General features: G+C 29.3%; 1 long non-coding RNA gene across 3 annotated transcripts; it reads left to right on the plus strand.

Moving 5' to 3' along the window:
• Window positions 1-840: 840 nt before the first annotated feature.
• On the plus strand, window positions 841-4,529 carry LOC107851297. Of its 3 annotated transcripts, XR_007047914.1 has the most exons (7): window positions 841-1,026; window positions 1,961-2,075; window positions 2,169-2,257; window positions 2,438-2,512; window positions 2,602-2,892; window positions 2,963-3,017; window positions 3,969-4,529. It is a non-coding gene; the product is annotated as an uncharacterized LOC107851297 (long non-coding RNA). The 3 variants fall into 3 exon arrangements; XR_007047913.1 differs by having other exon boundaries at window positions 1,961-2,257; XR_001668956.2 differs by having other exon boundaries at window positions 842-2,257; window positions 3,545-4,529.
• Window positions 4,530-11,481: the final 6,952 nt, after the last annotated feature.

The raw sequence follows: 11,481 nt of genomic DNA on the forward strand, positions 1-11,481 counted from the left end.
CATTCTTGCATAAATATAAAAATTTAAATTTTTTAGTTTTCACATAAAAGTTAAAAATAATAGATTTGTGACAAATTTGAAATTAAATTTTTGTGACCAACCTATTTCTGTCACAAGATAGAGGTGATAAGAAAAAATAATACTTTTCAGTCACAAATCGGTGATTAAATTTGTGACAGATTGACATTCCATCACAATAAAATTTAAAAAAAAAAGTAACTGATATAATAAAAAATTGTGACGAATTTATTCCGTCACAGTAAAATTTTCTTAAAAAATAACAATTCTTTTTTAAAATTTAATGGGTTAATTTCCGTAACAAAAGCAGAATTTGGAGACATTTTCATTTCCCTCTAAATTTTTTTTTTATCTTTTCATTTTCCCTCAATTTTTTTTTATAGTTTTTCTTTTTCCCTCGGAGTAAACCCTTCACCCTCTACAAACAAAACGGGACTTTGAATTAAAAAGGACAAACAAGTTGTCTAATTAAGTGGAAGTCTTCCAAATTTTTTAAATTAGGTGAGAGAAACAAAACTTTTTTGAATATTTTTTTAAAAGTTTTTTTGTTCCAACAAGTTAATTGTTTGATAACTAGGTGCAATTATCAAACAACTACCAAAGTTGTTCAACAACTACGCAAGTTATTTAACAACTAAACGCAATTGTTCGATAACTGCATATAGTCAACAACTAGGCATAGCTATTCAATAAAGAGAACTTGTTCAACAACAACGTAAAATTGTTCAAATAATTAATATAATTGTCCAACAATTATCCCAGTTATCCAAGAAACTTAATTTTTTATAAGGGACGGGGACAAGTTTATGAGAACCCACTTGTTCCCTTTTTAAATTGGCAACTTGAAGACCCTTCTGGCTCATTTTTCTCAAACGAAAACTTCATTCTCAGCACAACAAACCCTTCACTATGTTTTGAGAAGAAATCAAAAAATGACGGTTAGTCGAGTTTTTCTCAAATAAGTCCTACGCCCATCTCAAATTCTGTTGTTCTTCTTAACATCTTGAGGTAATATTTCTCGAATTCTGTTTTTTACATCTCAAAAAATGATGGTGAACCGGCTTTGTTGTTCTTATTTTTATTTCTAACATAGATATGGAATGAAACCTTTATTTAGCTTTGCACAGTTAGCTATTTGAACTGTAAGTTTTTGATTTGAAGTTTTTTTCTCATCTTTGATTCCAATGCCATCTTGCTCATTGATTTGAATTATTTGGACAGTAAATAATTTTTAGGTCTTTTAAAAATTTTGCTCAAATTTTTCTTTGTTTCTAAACTTTGATTCCATTATTATCTCGCTTATAGGTTTGAATTCTTTGAATAGGAAATGATTTTTGAGTCTTTTGTAGATTTTGCTAAATTCGTCCCCATTCTTCTTCAACTTTCTTGATGTATATAAAAAAAGGTGCATTTTCTTGAGTTTTTTTACAAAAGAAGATTGAAAATGTCAGCAAGTATAAGCAAAGATGAATTGGCCAAGTCTTTAAGAATGAGTTTTGGATCAGCAAGTGAAAGAACCTGGACTTCAGCAGGTGTTAGGGAAGTTTTTACTACACCAGGAGGTGATGTTTTTCAGGGAAATGTTAGGGAAAACGACAACGAAGATGAGCTAAAATGGGCTGCAATTGAGAGACTTTCAACATATGAATTGCAAGGAGTTGATGGAAAGTATACTTAGGATTGTGGAACAAGATAATGAGAAGTTTCTTCTTAGACTAAGAGATAGGATTGATCGGTAAAGTAGTTTTTTCACTTTCCGTTGGTGCTGTGGTCAGTTTGTGCAAATCTGGACTATTTTATCATGTACTTGTCCATTGAGGTTCAGACAAATGGGAAGAAATCAGCTATTTATCCTAATGATATAACATCCTTAGTGCAAGTTATGTGTATTTCAATAGGAGTCTTGATGGTTTTTCTTCTTCTGTTTTTTTGCATGATATAGGGTTGGGATTGATATTCCGAAAATTGAAGTTCGATTGTAGCATCTTTCGATTGAAGGAGATGCATATGTTGGATCTAGAGCACTACCTACACTGTGGAATGCAACTATCATCTTTGTACTTAAGTTCTATGTTGTTTAATTTCGCTATGCGAAGTGAGGTACTTGTTCTAATTGAACTCTTTCTTTTTTGTATGTTTAAATGTCATAGGGAGCTCTTGAAATAATCAAGATTGTCCCATCGAAGAAAAGGGTCGTCAAGATACTTCGTGATGTAAGTGGAATAATAAAACCATCAAGGTATGTAGTCTGTTTGGCGAAAGCTTCTAAAAATCTGCTTATTTTTAAAAGTGTTTTTCGTCAAATGACCATTCCATCTGTAGTCTATTTGTTGAACTTTCCGAAATCTTCTTATTTTGAAAAGTGTTTTCTGTCGAATGGAGTCTCAGAAAAGTACATTGTGCTTGTTGTATCTTATAGGATGACACTACTTCTTGGGCCTCCCGGAGGTGGAAAACATTGCTAAAGGCGCTTGCTGCAGTGCCCGACAAAGATGTAAGAGCATGTGATCTTCAACAATGAGAAATTATGGCGTGAAGTGTTTACCCTATGATGTATATCTAACTATTAGTTCGTCTATTTAGGTTGCTGGAAAAATCAGTTATTGTGGTCATGAACTGTCAGAGTTTATTCCTCAACGGACATGTGCTTATATTAGTCAGCATGATCTTCATCATGGAGAGATGACAGTCAGAGAGACGTTGGATTTTGCTTGACGTAGTTTAGGAGTTGGAACGAGATATGAGCTCCTCGCAGAACTGTCAAGGCGCGAAAAGGAATTGGGAATCAAACCAGATCCCGAGATAGATGTATTTATGAAAGCTACCGCAGTTGCAGGCCAAGAATCAAGTCTAGTCACCGGCTATGGTCCTAAGGTTAGATCGTCATATTTCCGTTCATCTAAGATTCGGATTAGGAGTATCTTATTATTGAGGTAATCTGCAGATTCTTGGGCTGGATACCTGTGCAGATATAATGGTAGGTGATCAGATGAGAAGAGGTACGTATAAACAAAACTTATGTTGTTCGAACTCTTCAAAAATGTCAATGTGACACTTAAGTTAGTAGTTCATGATCACAACTACTTTTTGGTTTTGCTGAAGCTATTCATTTGATTGGACTTTTGGTTTTGATAGACAACACTTAAGTGAGTCGAGTCGGGGTATATCGAAAACAAATTATCTAAGTTTCTCAAGGTAGGGGGTAAAATTCTGTAAACGTTAGTTCTCAGACATTAGGTCTATGATGTCACTGGGTGGAATAACCATTACAGAAGTTGAAAAGTAGTGGAGTTGGATGTTGCAGGTAACACACTCTCTCACTCTCTCATATGATTTTTAAGGTGCAATTGGGATATCTTATTCCTGTGAGTTGGAAATCATTTGGGAGCTCGAATTTATTGTGTAGCTATTTGTGTTGGTTTGAGTAGACTTTTTGATGTAGCTGTTTGTATAATTTTGCAAAACTTTTGTGTGTTTTTGGCATAATTGGTGCAGCTTCTCATGCAGTTTTATTGTCTTGCTACAGTTTTACTGTCCAGTTTTACTGCTCATGATTTCTGAAACTCTGGGATCTTGAACATGAGCTGGAGGACTTGCACTAGGCTCTTTGACATGTTTTGAAACTTGATATCATCCAAACTCCATTTAAATACTGGTTCTAGTTTGCTCTAGAAATTTTGCGCGCAGATGGAGTTTGAATGCTAGAATCATTGCAGATTTTTTTGTTCAGTAGTGCGAAGATTTTATGCAATTTTTTATCCTGCTGTTTGTGTATTTTTAAGCATATTCAGTTAAAATTTTGGTGTTGTTTATGTAGTTCACTGCAAACTTTGTTTGGTTCTTTAGTGCAACTTGTTTAGTCAACTATTAGCTGTGGCTTAATATGTATATTTTGTGAAAAGTTAATTATTTGGTGGCTGATTATTTGTTGTTGTTTGGATAAAATGGAGGCCGTCATAGCTACTGCTCTTTCAAGATTATCAGATGATTCGGGCACCCGAAGATCAAGAACTCGATATAAATCGCATATACTTTGATGTTGCGGGTGGAGCGAAAAACACGTGTGTATGGATTGGGCTTTCAAGCTTAAACCTTATATAAAGATATGACATGCAATTTTCCTGTAGTGTCCGATCATGTTGTCAAAGAGCGCATCAAAATACTTGAGAAAGAGGTATCGTATATGAGAGAAAATCAAGAGAGAGTTCTTCAAGAGCGTGTAGAGTTGGAGGTGCAGCAACGAGTAGAGCAAGAGGTTTCCCGTTTGACGCAACAAAGTGATGATCGATTCAAATCTATGGAGGAGCAATGGTCTCGCATGATGAGCGATATGACATTATCTTCTCGCTCATTTAGTAATCCTACTCTCCCTAATAGGGACTCATCTAATGCTTAAGTGTTTAATATTTTGAGACTTTAGTTACTTGAAGTGTCGACTTGAACATTGTCACACTTTTTTGGATAGTTGTATGCTTTAAATTTTAAACATTGGTAGACTTTTGCTTATTGAAGTTGTGATTTTGCATGTTTTAATTAACTTCAGACGTTTTTTATTATAAAGCTTGTATTATATTTTTTATATATATAGTGTGTGAGAGAGAGCATAGTATTTCGTAATTATTATTATTTATTAAAAGTAAAAATTCAAATAAAATGTGACAGATTTATTAAAATTAAAAATTCAAATAAAATTTGTGATAGATTTATTAAAATTAAAAATTTAAATAAAATTTGTGACAGATTTAGTTTGTCACAATCTATCCTAAGTTTGTTTCTAATATAGGTAAGAGTCATATTGTGACTAAATTAGTCTGCCACAAATTATTTGTAATGAAATATATTGTCACAATTGTGGTGACTAGGTTTGAAAATTTGTTACGAAAATTATTCTGTCACTATTTTATAACGGAATATTTTGTCAAAAACCTGTTATAAATTTGTGACAGAATTTAAGTCAAATTTAAGAATTTATATTTGTGACGGACGATTTGTCTCAGTTTCGTCACAATAATTTTGTGACAAAAATTAAATCCGTCACAATGATTTTATGACCAAAGATTTTGAGATGCACATTTTTCGGTCACAAATCCATCACAATCAATGATTTGTGACAAATTTGTGACTAAAATCTCTATCACAATTTCGCCATTTTCTTGTAGTGTTAGTAATGGTTGATGGAGAAAGGGAACTCGAATTAGAGACATTTCTTAAGGCATCTGCTTACATTTTGGGTGCTAGTGGGTCAAGTATAATGTATAAGGTTGTGCTAGAAGATGGGACAACACTGGTAGTGCGACGAATTGGTGAAAGTGGCATGGAAAAGTTTAAAGATTTCGAGAATCAGGTGAAGATAATTGCTAAATTGGTGTACCCAAATTTGGTTACAATTCGTGAATTCTATTGGGGTACAGAAGAGAAATTGGTCATCTACGATTTTGTTCCTAATGGTAACCTTGCCGATGCACGTTACAGTAAGTCCTCTTTTCCCCTTCAACAGTCTCCATATATGTTGTTTGTTGTTATTAACTTATTAAATGTACTGTTATAGTTAATAGTGTTTACAATTTTGCTCCTATCTTATTTGTTTTATGGTAGAGAATAAATTACTTGTCATCGCATTCAAAGGTGTAGATTTTATACATTATACATTATTTTATTTAACACAATTATGTATAATATAAGTTTTTGTATATATAGAAGAGGTTGTTTTTGTATTTAGTCGAATTATACAATTATAATCTATGAATTTTGTATAAGGTTACATTATTTATTCTGACAAGTTTATAGATAACTAATGTATAATGTTAATATGTTATATGTATGGTGTAACATTATACATTCTTGAAGTTTATATTTGAAAGTATAAGATATAATATATCAGGCATTATACATTAGTTATTTTGTAAGACTAATGTATAATATAAGTCTAATGATATATATTTTCAATATGTTATTCATTAGAAGTTCTTATTATATTAGTTATGTTTTGTGTTGTATTATACAGTTAGAAAGTCTTATTTTTATATAATTTTTCATTATACCTTCTGTCGCTTATAGGTTATACATATTTAAGGTGAAAAATTTAGATGTGTAGTATGACATTGTACATTACTACAGTTTGTTTTTTAAATGTATAAGTTGCCCGTATACTTATTCTAATGTAAATATAATCCTGAAGATATATATTTTAATATGTTATATATTAGAAGTCCTTATTACATATAAGATGCATTTTTTGTTTTATGTGGTATTATACTGTTAGAAAATCTTATTTTTGCATAAGTTTTCATTATACCTTTTGTCAAGCTATATAGGTCATACATGTTTAAGGTGAAAAATTTAGATGTGTAGTATGGCATTATACATTACTGAAGTTTATTTTTTAAATGTATAAGTTGTCTCATAGATGTGAAACTGTTGTGTAATTATAATATGCTTTTGTTTTTTCAGGGAATGAAATACCGTATTGACAAAGTCCCGACTCACTCATTGCATAAGGGTAGCTTATGTAACCGTGCTTTTGGCGAAGACAAAGAATTATTTTGTATAAGATGTGGACTAAGTTCAAAACATACCACAACAAACGTCTGATAGTTTGTAAGTGATTTTGGTTTACATTTTTATAACATGTATAATAATGTTATAATTATTGAACGACTGTTATTTCATAAATTTTTTTTCAAATCAGAGACTGTGGCGTCTTTATGGCTGCATACGTAGAAATTTTAAGTAAAGGTCTGAACGTGCATTCATGTTATTTTGATGCTGAAAGTCAACGTGCACATTATGCTTCTTTGTTATGGCATTACGGAGTTACAAAGGCTAAAAAGCATACACAAGTGACAATGACTATCCTCCTCGTCCTAGGAATAGTTGACTCTAATCAATTTATGAAAATGCAGTTGTTACTTTAGAGTAATATTTATTTATAATACTCTGCATGAAAATATCTATTTTGTTGTTTCAGTCGTTGATGTTAGACAGTTTGAATACATGTTATTTTTTGTTGTTGGAATTTAAATTTAGGTTTCATTGATGTCCTAAATCTTCTTATACATACTTATCTTTTATTTAAGTGTTTTGCAATGACGTACAACATATTGCATTGTTACTACAAAATTTGATTAACGTATAACAATAAATTACATATTAATATTTTATTGTTTATCTAATGTATAATTTTTTTCAGTACATAAGTTCATTTATAAGTTAATAACATATATTGTTTGGATTATACGTACTGTCTAATACATTGAACATGTGTCTCATGCAACTAAAGTCATGTATAACATATTATCAGACATATTGTTTAAAATAAATAACAAAAATGTTTACATCAAACAACAAACTAAATTATAAAACTATAACATACATTTATAACATAATGTTAATGTATTTTTATTTTTATTACTTTTTGATTGTTTTGTACGCTAATAAGAGGAAGTTATACCAAAGTCAATTTACATCATACATAAAAATTTATGTATAACATAGTCTCATACTTATTAGTAAAAGTCAAAAACAAAAACAAAAATATCAAAAATTATAAAATCAAACATTTAAATAAAGTATAAAAAAATATCATACATTAAACAGCCAAAAAGTTAAATTTCATTAAAATACTATACATGAGTGTGGATTTATTTTTTAAAATTTTTGACATGAAACTGTACATGTGGTCAGATATAAGAAAGATTATATCGGACAAATCTATGACATTGAGATCTATGTATAAGAATTAATTATACATAAACAATAAAGCTAGCACATTGTTGTGAAAATTGACGAAACTGTTATTAAGATCTAAAATTTAAAAAATAATATAAAATGCAGTTCAAAATAATTCCAAGGTATCAACATAAAAAAAGTAAAATGACTATTCAATCAAGACCAATCTAAGCATCAGCATATAGAAAAAAAAATTATCTTCTTCAAATTTTTTTTGGAAAAAAATTACACGTCCTTCGATTGTGACATGCACGTCCACATTTACCGCAACAGTTTGAACTTGAAGAAAGTAATTCACTTGATTTCAAATGTCTTCCTTTCTTCGGCCTACCCGGAGGTCTTTTGTATTTGGGCGGCAAAACTTCTTCATCGTCAATAAATTGGGGAACATTCCAATCTTTCATGCCTGGCATTGAAACTATCGGGAGTTCATATGTCTTGACAATGATTTTTGGCCTGTATAATTCTGAGCAGTAATAATCATAATTAATGTATGAATATAGATATAAATTTCATGATTGAAACTAATCAATGTATGAATATAGATATAAAATTCATGATTTTAATTAAAATGAAAAAAAAATCTCTGTTATGGTCTGATTATACATTCGTTCGAATGTATGAGTAAATTTTATACATTATGACTACTTCTTTCAACAAATAGACAACAACACTCAAACAACAATTCGTTCAAAATACCTATTACAAAAAAATATTTATTAAACTTTAAATAAATTAAAATAATATTTTTGTTCATACTTTTGTTTATCGGATCATTTACCTTTGGTGCTAAAGCCATTAGATATTGCATATTTTGCCATTACCTCAACCAAAGTTTGCTTATCCTTATAAAGCTGGTCAACCACTATTTTGGTGTTCTTGCAATCAGTAATGAAGTTTTTCACATCAAATTCTGGAATGTATAATAAATACTGATTTTGCGTTTCAACGATCGTTAACACAACAGAATCAGATTCACTACCTTCAATACAAAGCACAGCCCCAGAAAGAATTACCATGAACAACGTATTTTATTTTAATTTTTTACGAACTTCATCACTATTCAATTCCATCGCGATCGTAGCAATCAATTTCAAAAAGTTAATACTTTCCAAAATAATAATTGCATCACTTTTGTAGGATTGATAAATAATTTTCAACTCCCAAATTTCGAAATGACGCAACAATATGGGGATGTTCATATATTTTTTTCGAGAATTGAAGAAAGAAGAAGACGATTTTTTTTTTTTCAAAAACGTCGTTAAAAAATGAGGAAAACTAACAGTGATGTTTCAGAGGTTTTTTGAATTTAAATTTCAGTTACTGTATTTAATCATACAAAATTTAATTATTGGTAATTAATGGCTTTATTTAAGGGAATGAAGATTTTTTCTGATTACTCTTTCCATGAATGTAGGAAACTCTATTTATCATCTTACCTTAAATATAGGATTAACTGTTTTATCATACATTCGAGCTATGTATGATGGACAACCTAATGTATGAGTATATTTGTAAAATTCAGGAGAGAGAAAACTAGAAGGGATTTTATGTAATTATTTTCAATAGGTAGGGAATTTATGTTGTTTACACAAAAATTTAACCGAGTAGGCACAGTGAGGCCCACCGCATACAAACGAAGTGGGTCCAATTGTGACCAGGCAGCGTTTGCTTCAAACTTGATAGTTTTTTTCCGGTTAAAAACTTAAAAGGAAAGTAGGTTATTCTTTTTTAAACGGAGGGAATAATAATTTTGGTGTTCTATGTTTGCCGCACATTAGCATAAGTGATCCCTTAAGTATGCATTTAATATTTTTGATCCTTTAAATTTGTCAAAAATTAACATTTTTAGGCTTCGATAAAAATTTTATCCAACTCTAACTGTTAAATTTATAAAAACTAGTTTAATTCGCACGTGTCTTGCACGTGTAGTGTTTGATTATTTAAAACTAAATAGTTTTATTTATTACAGAGATTTTTAATAGTGTAAAAGTTCAAATCAGTTTTCAAAAATCTTCCCTACTTTAATATAATAATAAAAACACATATGCACATATATATTTTACCATCAGAAGTTTCAAGTGGTTGATGGATCATCACTTTTGCGTTTGCTATATAGTTCCGTTTTCCCTTATTGCCACAGGCTAAAGAGACGCATCAATTTGAACCATATTTGTGTTATGATTATTTATATATCTATAATCTATACCTACAATATATAATCTATATCTATAATCTATATCTATATCTATAACCTATATCTATATCTATATCTATATCTATATCTATATCTATATCTATATCTATAATCTATATCTATAATCTATAATTTATATCTATAATCTATATTTATATCTATATCTATAATCTATCTATAATCTATAATATATTAAAAGTGAGAAGGGCCTTAGAAATATTATTTGAACTTTTTGTCCTTCACTAAAAGTCTTTACTTTAGACAAAATCGTCTTTTCACTATTTTTTTCTAATATTTAAGTGTTGAAAATTAATTAAACATATTTTTGATAAAACCTTTCCTTATTAGAAGTCATCAAAATTAGTGATTTTTCCTAATATTTAAGTTTTGAAAATTAATTAAATATATTTATGGTAAAATCTTTCCTTATTAGAAGTCACCACAATTAATGATTTTTCCTAATATTTAAGCATTAAAAATTAATTAAATATATTTATGACAAAATCTTTTCTTATTAGAAGTCATCAAAATTAATGACAACTAAAACCTTTTCATTAATTTAAGAATTCTAAATCAACTAAATTTGATTTAGGAAGATTTGAAAAATCCAAAAATAAATATAAAAGTGTTAGAATAAGAAAAATTTAAAAAATATCAAATTTGAAAAGTTTTAAGTACGTAATAAGAATGTAATCAATGATTTTGTAAAGATTTGACTTTAAAAACAAGAAAAGAATTTAAATATAGAAGAAAAAAGAAAAATAATCTTACAACAAATACGGTTCAAATTGATGTACCTCTCTTAGCCTCTACAATAAGGGAAAGAGGTACTGCATGGTGAACGTAAAGGTGACAATCGATCAATCACTTGAAACTCCTGGAGGTAAAATATATATGTTCTTACACTAAAATAAATGTATATATATTTACATTATTATATTAAAATGTGAATGATCTTCGAAAAGTGAGTTGAACTTTTTACACGTCACTAAAAATCTACGTAATAGATAAAATTATTTGATTTTAAATAATCAGACGTTACACGTGCGAGACATATTTTTTTTTTTATTATTATTATTATAGATTATAGATATAGATTATGAAAGAAATATTTAATTATAAATTTCAAAAAAAATTGCATCAAATCCTAAATATGCAACACAAATATGTTTGCCGTACATTAGCATAGCAGATCCCTTAAGTATGCATTTAACAATTTTGATCCTTAAAATTTATCAAAAATTATCATTTTTAGTGTCTAATAAAAAAATTATCGAATTCTGACTGTTAAATTTATAAAATCTGTGAAAACAATACAATAACAACAACAAAAACTCCAGTATATTTCCATTCACACAAAGTGGGATCTGGAAAAGATAAAATGTACTCAGTCCATACCGCTATCTCCAAAGAAGTAGATTAAAAAATATGTGAAAATAATATTTAATTATAAATTTCAAGAAAGTTACGTCAAATCCTAAATATGTAACACAAAAACTTATATTAGATGCTAAAATAATATTGAAAAATTAATTGAA

Source organism: Capsicum annuum, chromosome 12 (genome assembly GCF_002878395.1).
Source record: "Capsicum annuum cultivar UCD-10X-F1 chromosome 12, UCD10Xv1.1, whole genome shotgun sequence".
NCBI lineage: Eukaryota > Viridiplantae > Streptophyta > Magnoliopsida > Solanales > Solanaceae > Capsicum > Capsicum annuum.